The sequence below is a fragment of the Mauremys reevesii genome, linkage group 15 (assembly GCF_016161935.1).
Source record: "Mauremys reevesii isolate NIE-2019 linkage group 15, ASM1616193v1, whole genome shotgun sequence".
NCBI lineage: Eukaryota > Metazoa > Chordata > Testudines > Geoemydidae > Mauremys > Mauremys reevesii.
In genome coordinates this window covers 36,482,449-36,500,203 of record NC_052637.1, presented here as the reverse complement: position 1 = coordinate 36,500,203, position 17,755 = coordinate 36,482,449, and the positions used below count along the sequence as shown (strand labels likewise).

Sequence of the window (17,755 nt, the reverse complement as noted above, 5' to 3'; positions counted from 1 at the left end):
CCCCAACTACATTCTGATCCCGTAGAATACAATGCAGTTTAATACAGAAAACCCTCTATAACTGCAGAGCTCTCTGGCTGCGGGACTTCTCACCATTTGTAGGGTTGCCAGCCCTCCAGGATTGTCCTGGAGTCTCCAGGAATTAAAGATTAATCTTTAATTAAAGATGTCATGTGATGAAACCTCCAGGAATATGTCCAACCAAAACTGGCAACCCTAACCAATCATTGTACGCAGGCATGCACCATATCACAGAAGAGTCCAGGAACAGCCACTCCATTCATGAGCCAGATTAATCAGAACAACAGCAACCAATGGTTCTTGTGCATCATGGTTGGCAAACTCCCTCCACCATGACAGCATCAGTCCCCCTGTCAATCCACTGAGTCTCAATCCTCCAAAGAATGATTCCTGAGCAGCAATCCCTCAAGCCAGGAGCTGACAATTAATGGCAGCAAAGAGGAGGTGGGGGTCATTTTCCCAGAGAGGCACGACCAGGATCTGCTCATCACTGAACTTGTAGGTTCCCTATGAGAGGCAGAATAGCAGGACACACTTGTTCAGGCTGCACAGCCAGCAAGGCTTTTACCTTGACTGCCCATCTATTGGAGACAGACCCTGTACAGTAAATGGACTGACAGTAAGTCGATTGCACCCACAGAGAAGGAGATATAGGACACCGTCTGTCTCTGTCTCACTAAACAGGAACTAGCCCCTGCCACAAGAATTACCCTGGGGATTTGAAACTTGTAGAGTCACACACAATAGACCAGAAGCAATATCCAAATTTAGAGACTGGAACATTTGACCTGAATCCGGAGGATTCCCAACATTGGAGAAGGTTGGGATTTTATGTTTTGATTCAACCCATTACAACAATAAAAGTTTTTGTTGCAAATGTAACGGCCTTTGGCCATCAGCAAGGATTGAACCCAGATCCTTCAGCAGCACAGCCCAGCCCACTCCCACATGAGTTAACCCAGGCTGTCAGTTGTCACCAGTAGTAGGCTACCATCCGCTCCATGTATTAGTCAGTAAGGGGAACACAACACACTTTCAAAGCACATTATACAAACTGATATATGCCCAGATTCAGAGTTTTGGGATGGGCCCACTCTTTACACATGGTGTGTGTGCCTTTTGTCGTCTTTCCTATGCCAAACGTTTCATTGTACACATCATTCTTCATTGCGGCAAAGCAGGCAAGTGTAACGGTCTAGTCGATCTAACAGACATTCCATTCCTGCCCTATCGCATATAAAAGAATGAATTTTACTTTACATTAGTCTTTACTAAGGCAGTGAAAATTATGGTGCCCTTTTTAATGGACCAGGCCTGATCCAGCAGGGCGTGCAGGTGGCAAGGAGGGAAGAGGGCAAATGTGGCTTTCAGGGAATTACCTTTTAGGGTCTGAGATGCTCCACTCTAAGACCACCTGCATATCACCAATTGTCTCGTCGTTTCTGTGTACTCCTGCCCTCCAAGCTCCGACATCTGTCCACTGTCTCTCGTCTTACACTTGGACTGCAGTGGAAATGGGGAGGAGTGGGTGACGGCCTGTGAGGTCGAGTTCGAAAGTCCAGGCAATGACACACTCTCTCTCTGTAGTACTCAATACAATCAACAGACAGCTGTTCTAGGGTCTGTGGCTCACCTCCTAGGAGGTTTTTTTGGTTTTTGCAGCTATCCACTCATGCTCTTGAAGCCCTTCATTGGCGAATTCTCTGTAACCATATGAAAGCCATACCACCTTAGTGGCTCTTGGAAGGGAAGGGGTTAATGGCCTCCCAATGGCTTTGGGTTGGACTTCAACAAATTAACCATTTGGAAACATCTCCCTACCCCCTCAAGAGAAATGTGATTAGAAGACGGACTCCCAACTTGGCCAAAAATTACAAACTTGGCCACCTGAAGTTATTTATATTCAGGAACTTAAAGAAGTGGCTGATTTCCGAATCAGGAGCTGCTGAGTACCTGCGGCTCCCACGGATCTCAGGGGGTTTTACCTGCACCCGGGACAAGATCAGGCCCATAACTGTGTTAATTCAGGGTTCCCAGTAACCCAAGACTAAACAACAGCAGGAGAAGGACACTGTTGCAAAGCAGCTGGTTCTGCCTGCACATTCAGCTGATGCCACTGCGAACAAACACAGCTGCTTTTGCAAATTAAAAGAGGGGCTTACTTCAGTAGTCAGTGGCAGATTGTGAGGATTTACTACTGGGAAGAGCGCCTACTTTAAAGGCGAGACATCACCAAACACCCATATCTGCCTCTTTTTAAAAAAAAAAAAACAAATTCACTTCTCTTTAACACTGAGAATATGCCCAATGGCGCGGTGCCATCCGCGGATAACCGCCGTTTCACACTGAAATTTTCTTGTTGTTACTGTCCCCTACTCCCCAAGAAGTAGAGTTTTCTTTAATGAAATGTATTAAACTGTGCTCATTTCTTGACAATGCCAAATGGAGACATTGTTCCAGCTAACCCCCAAGCATTAGCATGTGAGAACAGGTCAGTCAGCAGGATAGATGCAGTGTGTGTACACAGAGTCCCACATCATTACAATAACAATGGGCTTTTCTCAGACCAACTCTGTTTGATCAAACCCACCAGCCTTTCCGAAAGGTCATGTTCAGGGAGGCTGCTTGACAGCAAAGTGCCTGCTCATAGCTGGTGCGTTTTCAACTAGACAGATATTGGCTGTTCGTTACCTAAGCTTGGACTCAACATTTTAGTTTTTAAAAAATTAAACTCTCAATCTGCATCTTTAAAATATTATGAAGACCCTTTTATAGACACTAGAGAAAGAATTGCTCCAGTCAATTATCTCCCCTTCTCTTTGACACACAAACTTTAATCACACTGTACTTCTTCAAAGCCATTCCCTCTCCATGTATTTGCGAACTGTAGACAAAAATTTTATTAAAGTTAATGTTTAATTTTAAATAGACACAAGTTAAGAGGGAAGGTACTGTACATCTGGGGTCAGGCTTGAGTTATGAGGGATTACAGGTATCGGTTGCAAGGGTGAAGCGATACATAAATATCAAATAACCGGCATAGACCCAGATTGGGGTGCAAGACTTTTTAAAGAGTCCGTGGATTAGTGGGCTCGGGTACGCCACCCATGGAATGTATAAGGAGTCCAAGTCAGTATCAGTGTAGCGAATGAGTACATGGTTGGGGTGTGTCCCTTGGTTCATCAGGGAAGGAAGTGGGTTATTTCCCTTGTCGGCGGTCTCAATTACTCAATGTGGTATTGACCATGTCCCATGATGTGTTCCGTATAAATGTCTCTGGACCACCTGATGGTGTCGGACACCATGAGCTGTCTCATGAGCCGAGCGTAGCGTCGACCGACTCCACATGCTCTCAGCACCAGCTCATTGTGGGGGTCCCACCATCAGGGTGTGTTTCTGGACCTCGTAGCCCTGGGCTCTCAGGGTCTCGGCCAGCGGGGTGTACTTCGACGCCTTCCGGGCTCGGGCCTCATGGAAGGCCAGTGACTCAGACTCAGACTATATGCTAGTATGCAGATGCCTATTTCCCCATGTTTTCCGAAAACAACCAGTGCATTCATCTTGCAGTGTAGAAAGGAAAAAAAGAGATGCAGCAGTTACTTCAGAACACAGGCCCAAAACGTCTGATTAACTGTAACAATATCATGCTCTTGAAAAATGAAATTTACCACAAATATTTTCCTAGGAAATAATGTATCCTATGCAAATTTCCTTTAATAACATCCAGCTCAAAGGACTCAAATATTTTCATATCTACACTTTTAAAACAACAGGCTTCAGAGTAGCAGCCATGTTAGTCTGTATCCACAAATAGAACAGGAGTACTTGTGGCACCTTAGAGACTAACACATTTATTTGAGTATAAGCTTTCACTCAAATAAATTTGTTAATCTCTAAGGTGCCACAAGTACTCCTGTTCTTTTTACACTTTTAAAGAGACACTGTCAACATACAAATCACGGGTGAAATCCTGATCTCACTGAAGTCAGTGGCAAAACTCTCCATGGGGCCAGGATTGCAGCCCGTATTTAAGAATCCACAACAGCATTTCCTTACCTCACTCACTATACCATGTTAGCTGCTTAGAATGAGAGTTACAAAATAAGTCCAAGGTGCTTTTATTCATGGTCAGGGCTGTTGGTTTAATTGCACCTGGCTGGGACAATGAAAATAAACTGGTCAGTTTTGCTAGGTCCCAATGCAGTAGTACAGCAGTCCCATATCTGGGTTGCAAATGCTACAAGGGGACTCTTGAGTCCTATGGATCCCTTTCCCCCCCTCCCTGCTTCCTCCCTCAAATTAAAACCATTAATAAAATTATTTCTATCAATACTTGGTTTTGCAAAAAAACAAATTAAAACTATTAAATGTGGGACCTAAGCTACCCAACAGTCTCTTGAAGTAAGAGTTGGAGGAAGGCGAACTTAGACTGAAGTTTATTAACTACTTTTTAAAATACTGTTGCATCATTTTTAAATTCTCTCATACTTTGTTTCAAAAAATGCCAGGTGAAGAAAATGCTCAAGTGAAGTAAGCCACATGCCAACCGTCCAAAGCCACGAGGTCTCCTCACTTCTATTGCTACTGTAATAAAATGGCCTCAGACACTGAACGCCAAGTAAGACATCCCTTTGAAGACTCCTTCAAAATTCAAACCAACCATTCTCATGCAACATTAAATGCATTCATTTTTATGGGTATCAGATCCAGGGCCGGCTCCAGACCCCAGCGCGCCAAGCGTGCGCTTGGGGCAGCGTCCCGCAGGGAGGGCGGCAGGCAGCTCCGGTGGACCTCCCGCAGCCGTGCCTGCGGAGGGTCCGCTGGTCCCGCGGTTCCGGTGGACCTCCCGCAGCCATGCCTGCGGAGGGGCCGCTGGTCCTGCGGCTTCGGTGGAGCATCCGCAGGTGTGCCTGCGGGAGGTCCACCAGAGCCGCGGGACCAGTGGATCCTCTGCAGGCATGGCTGCGGGAGGTCCACCGGAGCCGCGGGACCGGTGACCGGCAGAGCGCCCCCCACGGCGCGCCGCCCTGCTTGGGGCGACGAAATTACTAGAGCCGCCCCTGATCAGATCCCATCTACTAATAGATCAGTCATCCTCTGTAGCTTGCAATTTACATATCCAGCCTGCAAGCTGCATTGGGGTCAGTGGACATGACCTACCTGAATACATTAATTCCTAAAAAGGAAATTAACATCCATTGTAACTCAATTTAATGGTCACACTTTCTTTACAAGTGGTAGTAGTGAGGGGTGCCCATGTCTCACTAAAACAGATGGGCAGTGTGAGATATATGGGCTGCAAAGCCTACACTTAAAAGTTATATTGGTATGTAGAAAATGTGACACATGCAGATTTCACAACCGAAACAAGTGCAAGCATCATACCAGGAGTAAATTTTCTCTGTCTGTGTGTGGTTTCAATAAGTCACATGACCAATTTTATTGCATGTGTATTGAGTGCAAGACCTTGTCTTCAGTATGAATAATGTGTATTTTTAACATGTGCTAACTAACACAGGTCAAAACACGAGATTGAAATTCCAACCCTACTGCAGTCAATCATCACTAATTTAACTGGGGCCAGGATTTCACCCTTAGTGTAGATAAAGCGGCTATCATTTTAACATGTGTTTAGGTCTCCTAGATAGACTCTAGACCTTACTCTCGAATTTACCTTAATCTGCTAACACATGGTAAAACCATCACTTGCCCTGCCTATATCAGGATTTTAACACATTAGTTACCTCATGTTTATAACACACCTTTCCCCCAATACAGACATAGAACGTGTTCACTGCACGGTTAACTCAGGCTCTTACTCAGGTTTAGCCCAAACCTCCTACCATCCACACAGAAAAATCTCTGACCCAGGTTTAGAAGTGTTTTTAGCCAGGGCTACCTGACCCAGCTGTGGAGTGGATTAGAGGCGAAGCTCCACTTTGAGCCACTCACTTTGCAGTGAGGATACAGGCAAAAAAATCACTTGAGCACTGATAGTCCTCCAATGCCTTCCCACAATTCCTCTTGCAGGACAGACAGATTCTCCCGCAATAGACACAATTGACTAGGAAAGAATCCTAGAGCACCTCAGCACAAAGAACCACAGGAAATGCCCCCAAAGACACACAAGAGAGCAGAAACAGTGAGGTCACAGTAACATGGGTAGGGCTTTGCTATAAGAATGCTCATATCTGAGCTAGGATAACCCAGGTGCTCAGACCCAGGTACCAGTGAAGACACCTTAAGATTGCATCTAAAATGTGACGAAACTGGCCAGTTTTCATTTGTAAGAATAAAAGAATCCAATGTGAATCATGAAACGGTAAAGAAGATTCAGTTACATTATACAGCCTGACAGGTAACAGGATCCAAAAGGAAAACCTCCATCGCAACAAATAAAAATATCACCACTACTGTAACTTTACATTGCATTAGAGACCACATTAAAGGCTTAATATATGTTGAAGCAAGTATGTTGCTGTGACACTCTGTACTTCAAAGTAGCACCCTGGAATCCCCATATTCACCACTGTGATATGATGATGTGTGGTACAAATACATGCCTTGTGAGGTATCATTTTAAAAGTCTTGATTTGCTGAACACTAATATCCTATTGGATTGTATGTATGGTCATTGTATGTGAAGTTACAAAATACTGCTATACGTGCTATTGAAATATGTCAGGAGGTTGGAAAACGCCCACAGCCAGACTTTCAGTAAGGGCAAAGGAGCACCCATCACTGGCCAGATGGGCGCTGATGGCCCGTCAGAAAGGAATCTGCTGTCCCAGAGGCTTCTTAGAGAAGGCATGTATGCAATGAAGCCTGCTTGACCACCATGTCACAGCAAGAATCTTTCTAGTAGCTGAAAGAAGGTATAAAAAGAAAAACAGTGACATCACTTGGCCTCTCTCCACCCCCATCTCAACACCTGGAAGAACATCTGGAAGAAAAAGACTGAACTGGGGAAGATTAGTCCCACCAGGGCTGGAAGGGGGGTCCAGTCTGTGCACTGAGGAACTGTAAGCTACTTGTACCACCTGTTAGGGTGACAGACTGTTTGATTCAAATCTTGCTTAGTCTGTTTAAGTTAGAATTTAGACTGTGGATTTATTTTTGTTTTTTAGGTCACCAACTTTGATCTCTATGCCTGCTACTTAGAATTACTTAAAATCTATCTTTCTGTAGTTAATAAATCTGTTCTATATTTTACCTAAAACAGCATGTATTTGGTTGAAGTTCTTGGGAAATCTCAGCTCAGTTTACAAAGGCTAGTGTGTGTCCATTTCACACGGAGGGAGTGGCGAAATAATTAATGAACTTGCACTGCCCAAGGAAGGCTTGAGCAGTGTAAGACGATACAGCTTTGGGTTGTGGGGCTGGAGCTCAGGGGAATTGGCTGAGCCTCTCTATTGATGGTTCATGAGTGGCTAGGAGGTCATTCATGTAACTCAATTGGGTGTGTCCCTGCCTATGGGTGACTGTGTAAGTGTCAGAGGCTTGTAGCTTGACATTAGCATCACAGTGTGAGACACAACAACCCAGGCTGGTGGGTTTGGAGGACTCAGCAGTCCCTCAATCCAAGTTGCACCCCAGGGACCCCATCACAGTTGCTTATTTTGTGACTCTTACAAATCATCTTGCAACATCGTCAGTAGAGCAAACTTCAGCTCATTTCAACAGCAGGTTGAAGGGGGAAAAAAGTCAGGTCATGGAATTGACCTTCTGATAAAGAAATTGGCCTCTATGGAAACATCTATGTTACGATAAAAGACCCACAGCATGGCAATGGATGACCAGGATCAGCTGACTTGGGCTTTGGCTGTCGGGGGCTATAAAACTGCAGTGTAGATGTTTGGAGCCCAAGCTGTGAGACTCTGCGACAGGGGAAAAGTATCCAGAGCCTGGGCTCCAGCCCAGGTCCGAATGTCGACAATAAAAATTTTTGATCCACATCCCAAGCACCAGAAGCCCAAGTTAGCTGGGTTACACCCAAGAGGGATGGATAGAGAATTTTTTAATAAGAACCTGGTGGTCAGAGCAACTCTTGCTGAATCCCAAAACCTCCAGACAATTGAAAAGGCTAGTGACTACTAAGGAAAAAAACCAAAAGATCGTCTGCTTTTCCCTTGGGTTCTTGTCTTGAATGACAGCTCACAAAGTGCGTCTTCATCAAGACCAATGACCAAAAGGTAAACTACAAAACCTTTCTGGCTAATGTTTAAGATCCCAAATCACTGATGTAACGTTTATATGGGTTTAAAGGCTGACATTTCCCAAAGCTGCTTAATAAATTTGGATGTTTCTATTCAAATTAATAGAAGTTGAGTGCTCCACCGCTCTAGGCAGTTTTGAGAAAAATTACAAATATTCAGTCTAGTTACTAGAAGCCAGATGCCATTTATTATATAACTACGACCAGCAGTCCCGACCATCTCTCACCAGCAAAAATAGAAAACATACACGCACTTTAGAAACATCTACTGTCAGACTCCCGATCTCAAAATAGCTATAGTGGAGCTGTGTGCATCTTTTATTCCTCCTGTTGCAGACTCTCTCTGATATTAAATTACAGCTCAGACTTTTTCAGATGTCCATATATAGAATTGAGAGCTACCCTCCCAGAGGTAACTAACCCTTCTATTATACCTAAGATAGACAGCTGACCTAAATGAACAGCAGGAACAGTGGGTGTGCCAGGGACTGTTACTGGTGGGGCAAGGAAGGAGACTTCTATTTTAAGTTTGCTTAGGAGGTAATTAATTGGCTTTTGCAGGAGGAAGGGGGGCTCTGGGCAAAAGCCTTCTGTAAATCAGTCCTGCTTCTTTCTGAGTTGGATTCTATGAGGTGTAAGCTTTTGGGGGCAAGGACTGTGCCTTTGATTGGGCTTGTACGGTATTTAGCCCGTTACGGTGCTGTAGGCTGGCAAGACAGAAGTAAATGCCAGTGCAAATGTTAACTCTCCCTCTTTGGAAAAACAAAAACTCCAAAACAAACTGATTTTCAAAGGGATTAAGCTCCCAGAATGACTTCATCTAGAGCTGCGAGGGCTCAGAGCTGTTAACACTGCTTAGGAAACTAAAGGTCTGTCCATGTAAAGTAGGTGGTTGTTTATAAGAAATAAATAAGAGTACACAAAACAGAACCAGAAATTTGCTTCAGTCTAATATAAAGCCTATATATTAAAGAGCAGAATTTTGAGAGGAAGAAGAGTCTTGGAATTAAGGAACTGGACTGGGAGCAAAGAGATCTGGGTTCAACTGCCAACTCTGCCATAGCCTCTCTGTGGTGTGTTGGGCAAGTCACTAACCTCCGTGCCTCAGTTTCCCCATCTGTGAAGCCAAGTATACTGACGGTTCTGAAATGCTTTGAGATACTTGAGTGAAAGATGCTATACAAATGCCAACTGTTGCTGATTTGCTTCTATATCAGCCCAGTTCTACAGCCCTGATGTAGGCAAAAATCCCAAAGATGCTAAAGGATAAGGGTCAAAGGAAGGTTATGTGATAGGGAAAGGGAGAAAGGAAACTTAACCTGGAAAGATAATGATCCTTTGAACCTGTATAGTGCTTTTCATTGTAATTTTTCGATCCCCACAGCACTCCTGTGAGATAGGTAAGGATTTTGCTGATGGGGAAACTCAGGCAAAAAGCCTAAACAACAGGCCAAAAGCCACAGACGGAATCAGTGTCAGAGCTACAATTAGAAATCAGGAGCTTCTTGCACCCAGTCCTGTGCTCTGGCCAGCCCCTCTTCTCAGAAAGATCTGTCTTCAATGCTTCTTATTTGTTCTCCTCCAATAGGCATTAGCACTAACAGTTTAATAGGTTGAAGCCATAACTATCTATACAGGAGGCATGTAGCAAGTTGCTTGATAATAATGTTTTGGTTGCGAGCATTGCTGCCCTAGCAAGTTGTCTGCATCAGATGTCACTGAGATAAGCCCCTCTTAAAAAAATACAGCTAATCCAACTAAGACACAGGTGAAGTTACAAAGGTTAATCAGATCTCAGCCACCGGGTCTCTTCATGCTGCTTTATTTAGCAAAATACTTGGCACGTGGCATTACTGACACCCAGCCCAGTCAGGAACAACGGTGCAAAACAACCCAGCCCAGGAGTGAATTACTCCAGAACAGTTTCCTGCTGCATCCAACCGGCTTTCCAACACACATGCTTTGCTTTCTTGCTTTAACAGCACTGGTAAAGCTTCAGGCAGCCAGGGATCGTTATGCGTGGTCTCTTGTGCTGTAATGTTGATAAGTCTTGTAAGGTGCCCAGATGCCATGGTGATGCACATTATTCAATAGATGCTTGCAATTAATAATAATGCAGCATGTTCAGGGTGAAGCCAGTATTGAGCCCTAGAGGCACATCACCTTTGTGGCCAAAGATCAAAATTCAACAAGGAGGAAAGCAAACCTTGCCTTTAAAAACCACAGGCAGCTCCCCTCCATAATCACCGCACCAGGCGTGTGCCCCAGGCAATATCAGGGAGCAGACAGGGCTGATTGCAGGGACAGTAGAGCTGGGGAACAGCTGCTCCAGGTGGCATGTTCAGACCCCCTTGTATAAGTGAATGCGGCTCCCTGCACCATTACACTCCCAACAGGCTTTCACAGTCCCCCACCCAAGCCTCCTAAGGGACAGGAAGGGCGGGAGAAGCAGGCTGTTGTCCATCTGCACTTTAAGGCTAACAGCAGCTCAGCCACAGAGCCGGACATGTTGGCAGGGACAGGGGGGGACAACAAGCCCCGTGGTTAGTGGGGGAGCAGGCAGCACGTGGGCTGGGGATCAGGATTCCCTGTGGTTAGCGTCCCCTCTCCCACACCAGTTATATTGGGCTTGGTGACCCTTCAGTCTGGGTTCTCGTAACTGTCCCCGCTGTAGCTTCATAGGCACATGCTGCTGGGCAAGGGAAGTGAGAGGCCAAGACAACAGGCGCTCTGAGCTCCCAGAGCTGAGGGCCTCAGTCAGAGCTTTAACCCGGTAGGAAACACGAGCTAGTTGTGTGCTCCGTCGGCACCGGCCCCCTCTACTGGGACAGCAACAAGCGCCTCCCCAGCCCTACACATGCCAGCCAGCCACAGCGGCCCCAGGGCCTTTTAATTAATGGCCATTTCAGCACCAGGAGTCAGGACAGAGCTGGCCCAGGGCTTTGACTGAAGCAGCCAAAGCGTGCTCCGAGGGCTGGGGCACGCGCAGACAGCTCCTCAGGAACAGCCGGTGGTCTGTGGGTGGAACTGTTTCACAGCCCTTTCACCATTAGCTGGAGGCCGCTCCGTGAGCTGGGAACGCTCAGCTTTAAGAGCCAGGAAGGGAGCCTCACACTCCTGGCGACGGTGGTCTGACAGCTGGAGTGAAGTGCAGCGGGGCTGGAGAAGCCAGGACCTAAAACAGGCTTGTAGGCCAAGACCACGGGCTGATGGCCTCAGGGTTTCCATAACAAATAGGCCCTGGGAATGGCTGTGTCCTCGCAAGGCTGGCTTGCAGGGAGTTTGCCATTTCCCTTTTGTCTCTCTAAAGCAACAACAGGCAGCCCTGTGAGCGTCAGGATGGAGCATTCGTAAGTGCCCGGCTCTGGCCTAACTCTGCTCCCACTGAAGCCTAGGGTAAAACTCCTGCTGAGATCAATAGGCCAACACCGAGTGCTGTCAAAAATCCCAGCCAGGGCAAATGCCATGCATGTCTATGAGTACATATGCCACTGTGTGGGGACTGGAGCTCTGTTCTGTGCTGTGACACTGGGCAGTTGGAAGTGTTACAGGACAAGATCCCCTAAATAATGCTGGTGTATTTGTTATACCTGTCGCACTCAACAGATTTCTTCTAGCAAGGCCCAAAACCCCAGACCCAATATACACTCAACTTTCTACTTCTGACCCTGGCCCATGCTTCACAGCCGGGTATTTCTGTAACAGACCACACCAACCCCTCTGGTGCAACCATGGCCTGCCCAGACCTCGGTGAAGCTCGTATCCAGATCTGAACTTCAGCGCCAACTACAGCCCTCTCCCTCCTCTAGAGGTCAGCACTTTCTTGCTAAAAGGAGAAAGGCGAGGTAGGACATGAGCGGATGACCTCAGCCCAGATCTTGATGACAGATCTACCCATCACAACATGCCATCACTACAGGTATCACGCCTTGGCACTCATCAGCTGAGAAGAGGAGGTTTGAATGGCCATGGAAAATGACATTGGATCCCTATAGCCCTAGGTTGAGGCACAGGACAAGCGTGTAGGAGAGGTTGTCTTGCAGCTGCTGTGCTAGCACTGTGGACAGAGAGGCCCCGCCAGGCCTGGCAACCCAGCCCACACTACTTCGTCGTCTTTTGAAAAGAATGGAAAATGGAGGAGTGGTTCCATACAGGACAGTCGGAACATAGCGACCCAGAGAGAGAAGGTAACCATTCCAATGGTGCCATTGTCAAGAACTGCAATTAAGAGAACAGTCTCTACTCCAGTAACAGAAGCTCTCTGCCCTTTGCGTGGTTTAAGATGATGCAATTTCAGCCCCTCAAATGAACCAAAATACACAGTGCCCGTTCAGGGGCAGGTTTGCACCTGTACCCAAAGCCACATGACATGCAGTGAGGCTCATATCACAAGCCAGACATGAGACAAACTACGTTTTAGACTCCAAATTGAAAGTGTTGGAACATTTCAGAGTAAAAATATCCCCCTTTTACACAGTCTGCCAGGCTGTCAGATACGGAAGGGAGGTGAAAATCTGTAAGGGAGCTGATTTAATGTGTGAAGAGAGCAGAATTGTACACTAACAGCTATGAATATACACTAAACGAGAGGTCAAATAACCATTGGTTCTGTAATGTTTTATTGGGATGGAAGAACAATAATCTTGTGCTAGGTGGTGCCTAGGTTACCCCACAGCTCAAGCTTGCCCACCACAAGAAAGAGGTGGGGGAAAGCGGCTTGGGAATTTATCAGACATTCCACTTTTAGTGGCCTGGGGTTTGGTTTCTCTTTCAATGCCCAAGTATCTTTCTGTTCCATCAGCAACCAAAGGGAGTCATTGTACTTGGTTCAAATGTTGGGCCAGAGTTCATCATTGCTATTGCTCTTTGTTATTACAGAAGCACCTCAAGGCCCCAAGCATGACCAGGGTCCCCCCCGTGCTGGGTGCTGCACAAACACATAGTAAGTGAGGGTAAGCTCTGCAGGGCAGGGACTAACTAAACAGACAAGAGAAAGAAAGGAAGGATAATCTCCATTTGACAGAGAGGGTGCTGAGGCACACAGATTAAGTGATTGGCCTGAGGTCACACAAGAAGTCTGTGGCAGAGCCAAGAACTAAATCCAGATCACCAGAGTCCCAGCCCAGTGCCTTCCCCTCTCATGTAGAAGGCTGCTTGGGGGATTTAGGAGTTACTCGTGCCTTTTTAAACAGCCTGCTTGCAAATCAGCAAATTGTTCCAATACAAAAAGAGCCCTGCATTCCTCTATATGTTCCAAAAAATGTGCAGAGCCGGGAGCGGGTGAGGGGGGCAGGAAAGCCACACATTTTCCATGGATTCTGTACAGAAATCCTACCCAGCTCTTTGGGGACACACAGTTGCATTTATTTAATACAAAGTAGTCTCCTCACAAGGTCCAACTCTGCTCCTTGGGAGCAGGCAGTACACACATTTCTCAGTAATAAAAACCACAACCTGGTTGAACGATGGTGTCACAACGACTTTAAAGAAAACTCTCCCATTCACTAGCAGGTGATTGCCTCCAGGGGCAGGTAGAAGAGCAGGGATGTCAGCAAGCATACTATTGCATTTTTCCCCATCTGCAGGGTTAAACAGGTATCAGTCTCTGGTGACAGCTGAAGAGAGAGTGAAAAACTCTCTGGTGAAAAACGCAGGAAGAGAGAGAAACGACACAGGGCGTCTCTCTAGATTGTCTTCACGACTCAGATTCCAAGAACAACAAATGGGAGAACTGAACGCCTTTCCCGCCCCCACTGAACCGCTCCAGGGAAGAGTAAAGCGGGATTCTCCAAACCCTATTGACAAATATTCCAGCAACCCTCACTCAGCAGAGACAATGCCAGGAGCCGGGCAGTGGGGCACTCCCAAAACATCACGCCCTTGGCTTCGTTTATCATCACCGAGGTGTGCAATTCCCTCCTCTGGTAGGGCCAAATCCGAGAGGTGCTGAACTCCTGGTTCTCCCATTAACTTCATGGGAAGCTACAGATGCTCTCCTCCACCCCGATTCATCCCCGGCTATTACCATTGGAGGGAAAGGGCTGGTGCAGCAGATACTGTAGCAAGAGGCTCTCTGTGAATAACAAACAGAGATGGACCCTAGGGGAGTAGAGTGCTTAGGGCACTCCAGACCCAGTGTCCTCCACAGCAGATTGAGCATCAATAAAGCTCAGGGTTAAGTTTGTTTTACATTATTCAGCCTGTTTAAAGCTGCAAAGAATCTTCCTGGGTAGCTTCATTTAAAGCCTCAACCAGGTGAATAATTAAAAGGATGAAGTGTAACAATAGACCTTGAACTCCAAGCTATCTCCAGCGAGGCAGAGCTCTCCAAGATGTCATTTGGCCTTACAAGTAGCCAAAGGGAACACACTTTGTGTGTTGTGGCTACACTTTTTGTCATTAACACGGGATTATTAGCCCATAAACTCACGGTTGCTTGCAAGAGCAGAGTACTTTGTTTTTCAGTAGGCCAAGAAGTTAATTAGTTTTCCCAGCTTTATTACTCCACACGGTCAAATAATGGGATGGAGCTGTTAGCCAACTGGAACCAAGCAAGGCCCAGAGAATTCTCACTGCACCTTTCATGACTATTTACCAGGCCCATAAATCAGCAGCCAGCAAATGACTTTCTGCACCAGCTCTTCTCGGCCACCAACAGCAATCCTAAATTGTCCTATAAATCGATGCATCATGCCAGAGTTCAACCCTGGGGGCCCCAAAAGGAGAAGGATACAGCTTGGTTCAAATACACATGCCAACTTTTGGGGAGGCAACTGTAAACACGCTTCCCCATGGGGAGTTCTCCTTGATGGCTGTCACCTCTGGAGAGATTACGTGGCCTTAACACCATGGCTGATTAAGAACCCATAAATATGACCTTAAGGCAAAGCTCAGTGTCACGGTCTCTGCCCTAACACGTGTCCCATATCAGGTGTGTGTGTATAAACAGCCCATTGCACCTTTGGGGAAGAGATGTGATTTGCTCTGGTGTCCTGGGCCTTATCCCCCTCTGCTGTGAAGGGTGGGATGGAGTGGCTGTCTGCCTAACGCACTCCTCTACAGATGCTATGCAAGTATATGAAAGTAAGCTAAAGGCTCCCACTCAGCATGTTATTAGCTGTGGTGCATGCAGATAGCACTTCAGAGGCCCCTGCGTTGCTGTCCTGGTTGGAGCGCAACCAGTGGGAAATTCACTTAGCTGTATTCCAGCGGGTTCCTTCAGGATGAGAGGCTGTCTCACACACACACGATGTTAGCGAATCCTCTGAAGGTCCTCAGTGGTGACATTGTGGGGTATGGATTTTGTCAAGGGACTGTTCAGTGCAACAAAAGTAAATCTACTCACAGGACTGCAGGCTGGGAACTTGCTGCTTTGTTCAACTGTATCACAAGAGGGGGGAGGGGGAGACTCTCACTGACAAACAGGGTGTGTGTGGCTCCATCCCATATTACTCTTGGTAACCCATCCAACTGTATCCTAGCCACTTTACTATAATGGAGTTCTAGGGCAGACGACAAAGGTAAGATGCCGGACTATGGAACATGCTGACAGACATGAGAGCCATTATGCACACACACCCTATATCTGGGTCAATGTAACCCAAAATACTTCTCCAAACTGGCAAGCAGAATGCAGAAAATGGCAAAGCAAATGAATGGCTTACAAATATTCTTTAAGCAGTGAATTTAGAGCTAGAACTGGCTGATTTCCCTGGACACCAGCATCCTCTATACATCAACAAAAGCGGTACAGCAAAGGCAGTGTCAGTTCACCTCCCACCCCCTGCTCTGCTAACAGGCTACAGCTTTGCTCTGGAGGGAACACTTCCCAAGCCAGGTTGTCCAAGTGGACTGTTCAATTAAAAAAAAAAAAAGAGTCCGAAATAAAACCACCATTTTTGCAGGACCCACAAAAACAATGTGTGAGCTCCCTCTGCTGACTCTGAAGTACCACAAAACAAACAGCTCCCAGTGCTGAAATGACTGGTACATGAACGAAGGAGTCAGACAACATCACCTTTTGTCTCCACTATCAGAAGAACAGAGGGAGAGTAGCTGGGAGAATAGGCACCAGTGCTATAGGAAAGGAAGGAGGAAGATCCATGAAGGAAAAAAGTGTCAACTGACAACATCCTTATATAGAGTCTCTCTAGAAATGCCAGCCAGCCACTCGGTGTATGTCTGGATTCCCAAAGCATTCCACAATCCTTCCCAAAGGATTCACCCAGCAAGGAGCTTTGCGGTTGCCTCTAGCATTTCCTAACTGAGTGCACTCCAGGAAATCAGGAGAAACCCAGATGAGAGCCAAGCTAGTGCCCCTACCTCAGACTCCAATGCCACCTGGAGAGCAAGAACTATGTTATCACAACCAGGACTCTCTCAAACATGGCTGAACAGAGATTTCTACCCTTTCCTAAAAGCTGTGGCATTAACCCCAGTCTATAGAGGAGGTGTGCTCTAGCAAAGCAGTCAGGGGAAAAAAAATAATCCTTGTCAATTGCTCCTGCTCCCAATGCCTAAATGAAAGCTCCTGTGAAAGGCTGGCAGGAAATCAGCAGAAATAAAACATTTAGTTTCCAATATTTTGGATGGTAGAGCATATCACCTGTCTCTTTGAGGGATCAGTCCTGCAAGGTCCCCAGCACTACGGTGCCAATCCAGCAAAGTGTATTTAAGCACATGCCCAACTTTAAGTAGCTGAATTATCCCATATAATCACTTAGGGAAGTGCTTTGCTGAATAAGGATCAGTGTGCTCAGAACCACGCAGGATTAAGCTCTTGTGCTGGTCTGTATCATGTTTCCCGTTCTTCACCTTGGCTGAGATGGTTGTCTCTGTCTTGGAAGCAAGCGGTCTGTCTGTCTGTCCACCCTCAGGGTATCCCCAGCAAACCATCTCATCACAGTCAGATGCCAGAAGCGTTTGCTGCAGAGGCCAGGGTCTCTGTTAGTCTCAGGGCACGTCTACCCTACAAAATTAAGTTGACTTAAACTGACATACAGCCACCGCAGTAACCATGTCGGTTATGCATGTCGACGCGATGCTCCTTGTGTCGGTGGAGCGTGCCCACAGCAGCAGCACTTATATTGACTGCATCATGAGTAGCTATCCCACTGCAACCCTAGGGCAGGGTGTCTTGGGAAGGGGTTGCAAAGTTCAAAGCACAGGGGAAAAGGGTGGGGGGATATCACTCTGTGATCATAACAAGAGGTACATTTGCATAACAAGAGGTACATGCAGCAACTTGTAAAAGCAGCATGTCCTCGCCTCCGCACCAGAGTGACTGCTCTGGGCAGCGGAGTTGAAAACGGCGACCAGTGCGGTCACAATGGGCGATAGCTCCTGGAGGCTAGATAAGTCGTCGTGAGCAATGTAGTGTCTACATTACACCTCTCTACAGCCTGTCACGGAGGTGGAGTAATTAAGTCAACATAGCAGGCAAGTGACATCAGTGGGAGGAACATCATAGTGTAGACACTGACATCATGATGTCGACATAAAGCAGCTTATGTCCACCCA

The 17,755-nt window shown here is 46.6% G+C and overlaps 1 protein-coding gene across 5 annotated transcripts in view; it reads right to left on the bottom strand.

The window, feature by feature from the left end:
- Positions 1 to 17,755, bottom strand: part of RHBDL3 (rhomboid like 3) — a 116,605-nt gene that overhangs the window by 84,521 nt on the left and 14,329 nt on the right. The window contains exon 1 of one of the 5 annotated variants that reach the window (XM_039502334.1): positions 1,401 to 1,497. The exons of the other annotated variants lie outside the window; for them this stretch is intronic. The gene's annotated coding sequence lies outside the window, so the exon portion shown is untranslated. Of the gene's footprint in view, positions 1 to 1,400; positions 1,498 to 17,755 lie in introns of those variants that run through there. 5 annotated transcript variants of the gene reach the window in all.